Below are 13192 nucleotides of genomic sequence, written 5' to 3'. Positions count from 1 at the left end.
TTGCCAATATGCCATTTACCACACGGAGTGGCAAGGAACGGCTGAGGCCCTGGCCTATGTTCATGGCTAGTGGTTCAGCTTCACATGAGGATGGAAGCACTCAGCCTCTCGCTAGAAAACTGAAAAGACTCAAGCTGGCAAAAGCACCGCAAAGAACTGTGCGTTCTTTGAAATCCCAAATCCACAAGGAGAGTCCAATTGTGTCGGTTGCGATGCCTGACCTTCCCAACACTGGACGTGAAGAGCATGCGCCTTCCACCATTTGCACGCCCCCTGCAAGTGCTGGAAGGAGCACCCGCAGTCCAGTTCCTGATAGTCAGATTGAAGATGTCAGTGTTGAAGTACACCAGGATGAGGAGGATATGGGTGTTGCTGGCGCTGGGGAGGAAATTGACCAGGAGGATTCTGATGGTGAGGTGGTTTGTTTAAGTCAGGCACCCGGGGAGACACCTGTTGTCCGTGGGAGGAATATGGCCGTTGACATGCCAGGTGAAAATACCAAAAAAATCAGCTCTTCGGTGTGGAGGTATTTCACCAGAAATGCGGACAACAGGTGTCAAGCCGTGTGTTCCCTTTGTCAAGCTGTAATAAGTAGGGGTAAGGACGTTAACCACCTCGGAACATCCTCCCTTATACGTCACCTGCAGCGCATTCATAATAAGTCAGTGACAAGTTCAAAAACTTTGGGTGACAGCGGAAGCAGTCCACTGACCAGTAAATCCCTTCCTCTTGTAACCAAGCTCACGCAAACCACCCCACCAACTCCCTCAGTGTCAATTTCCTCCTTCCCCAGGAATGCCAATAGTCCTGCAGGCCATGTCACTGGCAATTCTGACGAGTCCTCTCCTGCCTGGGATTCCTCCGATGCATCCTTGCGTGTAACGCCTACTGCTGCTGGCGCTGCTGTTGTTGCCGCTGGGAGTCGATGGTCATCCCAGAGGGGAAGTCGTAAGCCCACTTGTACTACTTCCAGTAAGCAATTGACTGTTCAACAGTCCTTTGCGAGGAAGATGAAATATCACAGCAGTCATCCTACTGCAAAGCGGATAACTGAGTCCTTGACAACTATGTTGGTGTTAGACGTGCGTCCGGTATCCGCCGTTAGTTCACAGGGAACTAGACAATTTATTGAGGCAGTGTGCCCCCGTTACCAAATACCATCTAGGTTCCACTTCTCTAGGCAGGCGATACCGAGAATGTACACGGACGTCAGAAAAAGACTCACCAGTGTCCTAAAAAATGCAGTTGTACCCAATGTCCACTTAACCACGGACATGTGGACAAGTGGAGCAGGGCAGGGTCAGGACTATATGACTGTGACAGCCCACTGGGTAGATGTATGGACTCCCGCCGCAAGAACAGCAGCGGCGGCACCAGTAGCAGCATCTCGCAAACGCCAACTCTTTCCTAGGCAGGCTACGCTTTGTATCACCGCTTTCCAGAATACGCACACAGCTGAAAACCTCTTACGGCAACTGAGGAAGATCATCGCGGAATGGCTTACCCCAATTGGACTCTCCTGTGGATTTGTGGCATCGGACAACGCCAGCAATATTGTGTGTGCATTAAATATGGGCAAATTCCAGCACGTCCCATGTTTTGCACATACCTTGAATTTGGTGGTGCAGAATTTTTTAAAAAACGACAGGGGCGTGCAAGAGATGCTGTCGGTGGCCAGAAAAATTGCGGGACACTTTCGGCGTACAGGCACCACGTACAGAAGACTGGAGCACCACCAAAAACTACTGAACCTGCCCTGCCATCATCTGAAGCAAGAAGTGGTAACGAGGTGGAATTCAACCCTCTATATGCTTCAGAGGTTGGAGGAGCAGCAAAAGGCCATTCAAGCCTATACAATTGAGCACGATATAGGAGGTGGAATGCACCTGTCTCAAGTGCAGTGGAGAATGATTTTAACGTTGTGCAAGGTTCTGATGCCCTTTGAACTTGCCACACGTGAAGTCAGTTCAGACACTGCCAGCCTGAGTCAGGTCATTCCCCTCATCAGGCTTTTGCAGAAGAAGCTGGAGGCATTGAAGAAGGAGCTAAAAGGGAGCGATTCCGCTAGGCATGTGGGACTTGTGGATGCAGCCCTTAATTCGCTTAACAAGGATTCACGGGTGGTCAATCTGTTGAAATCAGAGCACTACATTTTGGCCACCGTGCTCGATCCTAGATTTAAAGCCTACCTTGGATCTCTCTTTCCGGCAGACACAGGTCTGCTGGGGTTGAAAGACCTGCTGGTGACAAAATTGTCAAGTCAAGCGGAACGCGACCTGTCAACATCTCCTCCTTCACATTCTCCCGCAACTGGGGGTGCGAGGAAAAGGCTCAGAATTCCGAGCCCACCCGCTGGCGGTGATGCAGGGCAGTCTGGAGCGACTGCTGATGCTGACATCTGGTCCGGACTGAAGGACCTGACAACGATTACGGACATGTCGTCTACTGTCACTGCATATGATTCTCTCAACATTGATAGAATGGTGGAGGATTATATGAGTGACCGCATCCAAGTAGGCACGTCACACAGTCCGTACTTATACTGGCAGGAAAAAGAGGCAATTTGGAGGCCCTTGCACAAACTGGCTTTATTCTACCTAAGTTGCCCTCCCACAAGTGTGTACTCCGAAAGAGTGTTTAGTGCCGCCGCTCACCTTGTCAGCAATCGGCGTACGAGGTTACATCCAGAAAATGTGGAGAAGATGATGTTCATTAAAATGAATTATAATCAATTCCTCCGCGGAGACATTGACCAGCAGCAATTGCCTCCACAAAGTACACAGGGAGCTGAGATGGTGGATTCCAGTGGGGACGAATTGATAATCTGTGAGGAGGGGGATGTACACGGTGATATATCGGAGGGTGAAGATGAGGTGGACATCTTGCCTCTGTAGAGCCAGTTTGTGCAAGGAGAGATTAATTGCTTCTTTTTTGGGGGGGGTCCAAACCAACCCGTCATATCAGTCACAGTCGTGTGGCAGACCCTGTCACTGAAATGATGGGTTGGTTAAAGTGTGCATGTCCTGTTTTGTTTATACAACATAAGGGTGGGTGGGAGGGCCCAAGGACAATTCCATCTTGCACCTCTTTTTTCTTTGCATCATGTGCTGATTGGGGAGGGTTTTTTGGAAGGGACATCCTGCGTGACACTGCAGTGCCACTCCTAGATGGGCCCGGTGTTTGTGTCGGCCACTAGGGTCGCTAATCTTACTCACACAGTCAGCTACCTCATTGCGCCTCTTTTTTTCTTTGCGTCATGTGCTGTTTGGGGAGGGTTTTTTGGAAGGGACATCCTGCGTGACACTGCAGTGCCACTCCTAGATGGGCCCGGTGTTTGTGTCGGCCACTAGGGTCGCTAATCTTACTCACACAGTCAGCTACCTCATTGCGCCTCTTTTTTTCTTTGCGTCATGTGCTGTTTGGGGAGGGTTTTTTGGAAGGGACATCCTGCGTGACACTGCAGTGCCACTCCTAGATGGGCCCGGTGTTTGTGTCGGCCACTAGGGTCGCTAATCTTACTCACACAGTCAGCTACCTCATTGCGCCTCTTTTTTTCTTTGCGTCATGTGCTGTTTGGGGAGGGTTTTTTGGAAGGGACATCCTGCGTGACACTGCAGTGCCACTCCTAGATGGGCCCGGTGTTTGTGTCGGCCACTAGGGTCGCTAATCTTACTCACACAGTCAGCTACCTCATTGCGCCTCTTTTTTTCTTTGCGTCATGTGCTGTTTGGGGAGGGTTTTTTGGAAGGGACATCCTGCGTGACACTGCAGTGCCACTCCTAGATGGGCCCGGTGTTTGTGTCGGCCACTAGGGTCGCTTATCTTACTCACACAGCGACCTCGGTGCAAATTTTAGGACTAAAAATAATATTGTGAGGTGTGAGGTATTCAGAATAGACTGAAAATGAGTGTAAATTATGGTTTTTGAGGTTAATAATACTTTGGGATCAAAATGACCCCCAAATTCTATGATTTAAGCTGTTTTTTAGTGTTTTTGGAAAAAAACACCCGAATCCAAAACACACCCGAATCCGACAAAAAAAATTCGGTGAGGTTTTGCCAAAACGCGTTCGAACCCAAAACACGGCCGCGGAACCGAACCCAAAACCAAAACACAAAACCCGAAAAATTTCAGGCGCTCATCTCTACTGATAGCACCCCCCACACCTACAGCTGGAAGATGGGTAGAGGCCCCAGTGCATTGCTTTGCACAGGGGCCTATACTGCTGTTAAGACGGCCCTGGTAAGGGACACTTGGTGCCAGTTGACTCTGGCTGGTTCAAGACAATTTACTGTATATGGCATATCTCAGCAGTTAGACTAGTCAAGGGACCCTCAGTGTCTGCCCAGCCTGCTGCTTCACTCCTGCCACCTGCTAAATTCCACACTTCCCTGCACAGTCCTGTACCCCATCTGCCAGCTCAGTCCCATGCCCCCCATTCATACTATGTTCCTGGTGGCACATTTCTCCATTTCTCCTGGCTCCAGCTAAGTCAAAGTCTGGGAAGTTAATCTAAAAATCATTACATACATCCATGTACACCTAGAGATGGAAAAACAATATTCACAATTGAAAGTAAAATAAATACTGCCATTGATAAAGATGTGCAAAAATAATGTCCGTGCACATATACAGTATTTAGTTACAAGGTGTGCTAGGTTCCTGTGATAATTACATAATATACTGAGAAGTCTTTCAAACACATGTATCGCTGCCAAGTTTGTGCAGTCTTAATTAAAGGTCTTATTTATGTCAATAGACAGAAAGTTTTAATGACTGTGCTAGGGGAAGGAATTTATTGAGTAGACCTGTTTAAAAACACCACGACTGGCTTCTCTTTTAAAACAATGTATATCAAACAACATGCACATTATAAAAGTAGAACTTGTTCTTTTACTGTGAATTAGTGCACAGGACAGGATAGCCGGTTTTCCTCAGTATGACTCCAGTGGCTGTCAGAGGGAATTGGATTAATTCTGTTAAAACTCACAGCAAAGTTATAGGCCCTACACATTAGGCAATACAACTGAACGATATGAACGTTTTCGTTCATTAATGAACGAGAACTCGTTCATATTGTTCAGTGTGTAGGCACCAATTATGAATGATGCGCGGCCCCGCGTTGGTGCCGGGTCGCTTATGCATGCAGGCCAATATGCACTGCTATGGAGCCGGGTGATGGGGGGAGTGAAAAAACGTCACTCTCCCCGTCACTGCCCCCCCCTCACCCCCACCCCCGCACCACTGGGTCGTCTGTCGGCCGTATCCCGTCAGGCAGTTCGGCGGCGGGACGCTGAGTATGTTAGGCCATTTAGTCTCATCAATACATTTCATCCTTGTATAAGGATTTTAGCAAACACATGTATTGCTGCCAAGTTTGTGCAGTCTTAATTATTAGTCTTATTTATGTCAATATGCCAAAGGATGTAAAGAGTGGATGTCTGAGTGCATGCACTGCCTACCTTAGCTAGTAAATTTTGTCCTGCTGCAGTAACACCTAGTTAGATACTGCAGTAGTGGGGGCACCAATATTCCAATATTCTGCTCTTTGCCACTTGATGTGTGCTGTGTGAATGCGATGAGGGGGGGGGGGGGGGAGTGCTGCTTTCCCATTCAGGCACTTCCCACCAATCTTCATCAGTGAGCACTGAAGTGGGACCACTGGTGAAGTATTGCAGCGCTTCTCTTCCCCTTGTAGTTACCACCAACAGAGCTCTTGAGGACAGTGCATATTGCAAGGGTTCCTCTGCAGTTTGGGAGACTTGGAGATGGGTACCACTTCCGGGTTCTGTGTAGGGAGGATAACCAACACGTTTCGCTTGGCCAGTAGCACTGTGCTTCAACAGATGTGTCCTCATACTGTACATCTGGCCTCAATACGCCACACACTGGGAGATGCCTGGCACGAGTGAGCCACCAGGTCCCATGCAGATTTACAATGTGATGCAACTAGAATGCACGTGGATACTGTGCTGATTAATTTGATACGTGACACTTGTATATCTGTGTGTGATTGAGTCTGTATACAAAGCACAAGAGAACTTGGCATGGAAAAAAACAATGTCCGTTGCATCGTAGCACTTCAAATAAAGATGTATGCAGATTCAGAGACTCAGTCGCATGCAAATATGTAAGCGTCACATATCAAATGAATCAGCACAGTCTGCTGGTGCGTTCTAGTCAGATCATGTTTGACTAAAGCGCATTTTCGGCGCAACTTCAGCAAAAATGTATGATGACACATCTGTAGATGACTGTTATTATTAATAGTGACTACGATCTGACCCCTATCTACCACACCTCAAAAAGTTAAGCTTTTTGCAATTTTGGAGTTTGGCCACACTGGTTTACACCATCCTCAGATGGCAAAAACCACTTTAAGCCTATGGAGGCTATCTCACTTCTCCAGCATACTGGAGGAGTCTTCTACGGTTGTGAAAGACTACTCCACAGAATCTGATATTGCACATGCAAACATGTGAAAGACTCCTGCAATATGCCAGGACAATATCACAGGGATAGTGGTTATCAGTACACAGCGGGAATATTTCCATCAAAATTAGAATATCCATAGGGATATAGAACGTTAATAATCATGACAGTGCCGCATTTATTTATATAGATAGGCCCCTTAGACCTTCATAGATCTCCAGAATAAGAGGGACATTTTCATTAATTGTATGTGGTCAGGTCTTTAAAGACTTATGTTTGGAGGATGAGTGATGTCTACAAGATGGAAGATCTCTTGGTCTTCTATGATGCCTAGAAGGGGGATTGTCCAACCTCCATGCAGTCAACTGGTCAATGGATTACCTCACCCATCAGGACTGCCATTAACCGCAAAAAATAAATAAATAAATATTCTAAAAACATTGGATAGTGATAATTGGACCTACTATGTTTAGAGTTCCCTGGAACCTACTCCTCTCTGCAGCCGCCAGGTCGGGGTGCCGCTGAGCTACCCAATCATTGTTGGCCACAGTGATCAGGACAGAGAAAAGCTTCAGCTACTGAGTTGCGGCTGCTTTCTTTAAAGTGCAGTCTCAATGCTCTTCAGCCGCTGAGGGTTGTCACCGGGCTACCCGATCACTGTGGCCAGCAGTGATCGGGACATACTGGGGTGGAGCCATGGGTTGGGATCGGGAGGTTGGCGGCTGCTGGAAGATTATCTTCTAGCAGCTGCCCAGTGGTCGTATCCGACTGTTCGCATCAGATGCAACCATGTCAGGAAAAGTCCAGACTGGCATGGTCGCATTAGATGTAACCATGCAAGGCTAGTGGTTAAATTGTCATGCTCTGAGGAGACTTGAGCTCTCTAGTCCTCATGCCATTGTTTTGGGATTGACCATCAATGCAAGGGCTCGCTCTTGTCATGGAGGGATTTGTGGGGCATGCGATTAACATACTGTCCGGCAGGCGCAATACCGACACCAAAATCCTGACAAGGGTACAATGCCGTCACCGGAATACCGGCGAGGTAGGTGATTCTCCCTCTGTGGGTTTTCACGACACCCATAGAGGGAGAATAGAACCTGTGGCAAGCGAAGTGAGCCACTGTGGCCGCAAGCGCAGCAGGTCTGCAAGGGGCTTCGATACGCTCACCCCACTGCCTGCATTCTGGCAGTCGAGATGCCACTGTCGGAACAGTGACAGCTGGCATCCCGTATGCCGGGATCCCATACCGATTCCATTTGTGAAAGTAGCTCATGTACAGCTTCAGGTCTGCGGCTGTGGCTCTGCAAAGCTTATTAACCCCCATGACAAAAATCTTACACGGATTACCAATGCAGTTATAGAACTGTATAAATACTGTATGCAGTGACTATATAGATCTTTCCCTTGTTTCACAAAGCATCAAACATTTCTTTGTCCACAAAAATGTATTTTAACTTGATCGGCGGTATCTCTTAACACACATGCTTGGAACTTGTATAACCAGACTCCTATGTTCCAACTACTTTATAGCAGTGACATGCGGTGAGGTCAAATTCTGTGGAGCCCCACACCACCCACGGAACCAGGGCCAACTGGCACGCACTGGCTGGCGAATCCTGAATTCCTCTGCTTTATAGAACAGGGAGACCGCTGTCCACAGGACATTCAGCAAGTTGGAGAGGATTTTCAGTGAGTGCCAACATCTGTATTCACAGTACAGGCACCTTTTTTTTTTTTATCAAAAAGCACTGAATGTACATATACAAGTACAGTGATTACAAATACTTTGATTTTACTGTAAATAAAAAAGTGGTCAATTTTTATAGGTCAGTAACTAAAAAAAGTTAAAGATCAATGAAGATATGGACTACTACTTACCACAAATAATGGTTCTGTTGTTGTTTTACCTGCATTTATTTCCAATAACCTTAGTAAATAAAATAAAAAACAATAATTAGTAAATTTATAAAAAATAAATAATTATAAGTAGTAAACCTGCCATTAAATAAAATCTTTTATTGAGGGAAGGGGTTGTGGTGGAGATGGTAGGATTTAAATGTGCCTGATGCAATTCTTTGTGCAGTACTATTACGCATCTGATTTAAATATTAATATTTCTATGTGATCAACCCTCCCAATTGTATCATCATTTGAACATAACACAAGGCACCACTCATACTGATCTTATTACATAGAGTCACAACACTTCTTGATATTCCAGCTGTCTGACGAGGACAATTTCTTGATCTTTACAAAAATAACAGTTACACCCAGACTCACCATACAAATATGACTCACACGTATATAATCCAGACAAAATGCTGTACTCCTTTGCTAGGTTGTAAGGGAACTCAGGGCTGATTATAAGGTGAGCTATTGCAAAATGCACACCTAAATGCCTGCAATTATTAAGTGGTGTAAGAATTAGTTTCTTTTTTTTCTTCATACTTTCTTCATGCAATAACATATATTACAGGCACTTGCAGGGGTGCCTCATATTGGTGGTCCAGGACCAATTCAAAATATTTATTGCCAATATAATAGGCAAAACCAGTACTTGTGGCTGCCAACAGTGGCGGATCCAGAGGGCGGGGGGGGGGGGCACTCGGGCCCGTGCCCCCCCCCCTGTCATTTGTGTCAGTACTCCCTCCGTCCCCCGCACAGGCAGATGACGGGCGCCCGCTGAGATTGTGTTACCAGCTGGCGCCCGTCTCTCCTCACCGAAAGCCGGAGGCAGGAGCTCAGTACTGAGCTCCGGCTTCCGGCGCTGTCACTGTGCGGCGTGCACTACGGGAGAGACGTCAGTCATGACGTCTCTCTCATAGTGCTGAGCAGAGGACGCTAAGAGAGGAGGACTGCAGCGGTCTGGAAGCGGGAACGGGGCTCGGTAAGTGTGATGTTTTGTTTCTTCCTTAGTGCAGCGGGGGCATCTACTGGGGGCAAACTACGGGGGGACATTATTACTGGGGGGGTATCAACAATGGGCATTACTACTGGGGGGGCATTATTACTGGGGGGCATCTGCTGGGGGCATTATTACTGGGGGGCATCTACTGGGGGCATTATTACTGGGGGCATTACTACTGGAGGGTCATCTATTGGGGGCATTACTACAGGGGGCAGCTACTGGGGGACATTTTTACTGGGGGGCATCTACTGGGGGCAAACTACTGGGGGACATTATTACTGGTGGCATCTACTGGGTGTATTACAACTGGGGCATTATTACTGGGGGGCATCTACTGGGGGCATTACTACTGGGAGGTCATCTATTGGGGGCAAACTCCTGGGGGGCATTACTACTGGGGGCAAACTACTGGAGGACATTATTACTGGAGGACATTATTACTGGGGGGCATCTACTGGGGGCAAACTACTGGGGGACATTATTACTGGGGGCAAACTACTGGGGGACATTATTACTGGGGGCATCTACTGGGGGCAAACTACTGGGGGACATTATTACTGGGGGCAAACTACTGGGGGTAAGCTACAAGGGGGCAAACTACAAAGGGGCTAACTACTGGGGGCAAACTACAGGAGGTCATTACTACTGGCGGCGTAACTACAGGAGAATTACTACTGGCGGCATAACTACAGGGCCATTACTACTTGGGGGCTAAACTTCAGAGGGGCCAAACTACTGGGGGCATAACTACAGGGGCCAAACTACTGGGGGATAACTACAGGGGCCAAACTACTGGGGGCATTACTACTGGGGGCTAAACTATAAGGGGGCATAACTACGGGGGCTAAACTACAATGGGGCAAACTACAGGGGGCATTACTACTGGTGGCTAAACTACAAGCAGGCAAACTACTGGGGGCATTACCACTGGGAGGCTAAACTAAAGGGGGGGGGGTAAACTACTGGGGTCATAACTGCAGGGGCATTACCACTGGGGGCATAACTACTAGGGCGCTAAATGACTGGGGGCATTACTACAGGCAACATTACTACTGGGGGCAATACGGGCATTGCATAAGGGGCACCACTACTATGGGGTCTATATAAGGGGCACTACCAGTACAGTGGACATTGCATAATGAGCGCTACAACTGTGGGCATTGTATAAGAAGCGCTACTGTGGTGGGCATTATGTGTATTACAGGGTGCTACTACTGTGGGCATTATTACTATTGTGTGACCATGCCCCATTCTTTTGAAGACCACGCCCCTTTTTTGCGGCGCGCGTGCAATACCTTTATTACTTGGGTGCCGTGGGGAGGGGGGTGAGTTCCACTACCTCTCTAGGACCACTTTAAGCACTGCCGCCCACCCACTATGCAAGTACTCCAGCATCCCACATATGCAGGCTGGCAGCCTCTCACTGCGCTGCTGCGGCTGGAGTATTTGCATAGTGGGCGGCATCCTGCTGGTACTAGTCCAACCTACCACGGAGCGCCTCACATTGAAGACCGGGGCTGCTGCGGAGTGTGGCGGGTATGATGGCTGAGAAACAGCTTCCGACCTCAGCTGCTGAGCCTGGACACTGGTGCCAGGAAGCAGGCTTAGGTAAGCAGGAGGGGGGCTGGCCAGCTTTGCTGCTGAGAGGCAGCCCCTGTGACCAATTCACTACTCACTTCCCTGGCTGCAGCCCACATATGAGAGATCTCTTCAATCCCACACTCACACACTCACACACACAGCCCCCTGCCCCTCACACACTGCACTCTGCCTCTCACACCGTCCCTCACACGCTGCCTCCTGCACCTCACACGCTGCCCCCTGCCCTCACACCCTGCCTCTCACACACTGCCCCCTATACCCTGCCCCTCACACGCTGCCCCCTGCCCCTCACACGCTGCCACCTGCCTCTCACACACTGCCCCCTGTACCCAGCACCTCACACACTGCCCCCTGCACCTTGACCCTCACACGCTGCCCCCTGCCCCTCAAACGCTGCCCCCTGCACACTACACCCTGCACCTCACATGCACCGAAGCCGCACGCAAATGTACTTGCCCCTTCCATGGTGCCCCCCCTATCATTTTCTTCTGGATCTGCCCCTGGCTGCCAATAATAAAATATGTGGACAAACAGAAGCAAATCTTGCTCACCACATATTTGAGCCTAAGGATGACATATAAACATAATTTACTTAATTTTATATATTTTTTTTCTACATTTCTCAATAAGAAACTTTTGGCCTAGGGGTACCGTGAAAAAAATTCTGGTACTCTAGGGCGCCGTGATTCAAAAACGTTTGGGGACCACTGATGCATTACATTAACAAGCTTTAAGCTGTATTATAACATGAAATAACTAAGGTTCAAGATTATTGAAAAAAAGAAATGGAAAAAGCAGAAGCAGACTACTATTACACGTGGATTTCTCAATTTCCCCAATTGCAGCCATGTGTTATTTCGTGTGTGTCTGGTCTTAAATACAGAGCCGGCCTTAGCTATAGGCAGGCTAGGCATTTGCCTAGGGCATTCAAGCATGTCTAGGGGCATCCAAGCATGTCCCTGCAGCATCTCATGCTGAGAGGGACAGTCCGCAAACTAACTGTTACTTTCCAAATGTATTCAATCAGTACTTGTATACACTGCTGTTTACATTTGTCAAAAAAAATGCACACTGTGCCTTAAACTTCCTCTGACATGCTTGAATGCCCCTGACTTGTGAGACCTCAGACAGACAGCAGAAGCCCAGTAAATGCAATTCCTGGACCTGTGACATTTTTACTGACTATATAAGGTTATTACTGGATGGCTTCTTATGATAACACATGTGTATTTTGGAAGACTGCTTCACAGAAACCTGACATCACCTATACTGCTTGTGCACATGGGGGAGGGGGACCCTGCCATCCTGTGTGTATCCCTTATCCCTGTGCAAACCCCAGGTGTCTGCAGGGACATAACATGGGCAGTGTTCTCCCCACACTTTATTTCCTAGTCAGTCCATACCGTAAAATTCCCCTGCCATCTAGCACTGTAACGTGGTCAGTAAGTTGCGTTGTGCTATTTCTATATGAAACATCAGTGCAGCGTGACTTTTGGACACATCAGACTGGAGGGCAGAGCATTTAGCTCCCACAGTATAAAGTAAAGTGCATGCAGTTAACGGGAGTAACAGACACCAGCAAACACACTGAATAGTGAAGAGAATGGACAGTTTCTACATGTTTGATACTGATCTTTTTGTATAACCAGCAAGTGTGGCAGTATCTGTGGCAGTATATGTGTATTATGGGCATTACTAATGTGGGGCATATGTGTAAGGTGCATTACTGTGTGGCATTATGTGTATTATGGGCATTACTAATGTGGGGCATATGTGTAAGGTTCCTTTACTGTGTGGAATTATATGTATTATGGTCATTACTGTGTGGCATTGTGCAGAGTTGAACTGGCCCACAGGGTAACCCCCCGGTGGGCCCCACTACCTGAGCGTTACAGGTACAGATGCAGAACTAGCGGCGGAGCTAGGGGGCACCAGACAAAATTTTGCCTAGGGCATCAAATTGGCTAGGGCCGGCTCTGCTTAAATAGATGACCTAAAAACTTTAGTCCTGTCTAATTGCTTCCTCTTAACCACAACCTGCAGATCGGATATACTGTCGTCACCAACCGCTTTCATGTGTCAGTTATGTAGGGGGCGTGAATAAGCCTTAAAGGGAACCAAGAAGTCACTCTGCACAATGTAAAGAGAAGAGGAGAAAGAAGAGGATCGGTAACCCTCTCTAGCATGCAGTGCTCAGACACGAGGATTGTCCTTTTATACAATTAAAAAATAGTGTATTTACTTCC

Source organism: Pseudophryne corroboree, chromosome 3 (assembly GCF_028390025.1).
Source record: "Pseudophryne corroboree isolate aPseCor3 chromosome 3, aPseCor3.hap2, whole genome shotgun sequence".
In the NCBI taxonomy this organism is placed as follows: domain Eukaryota; kingdom Metazoa; phylum Chordata; class Amphibia; order Anura; family Myobatrachidae; genus Pseudophryne; species Pseudophryne corroboree.
Note: the sequence above shows the minus strand (reverse complement) of the source record.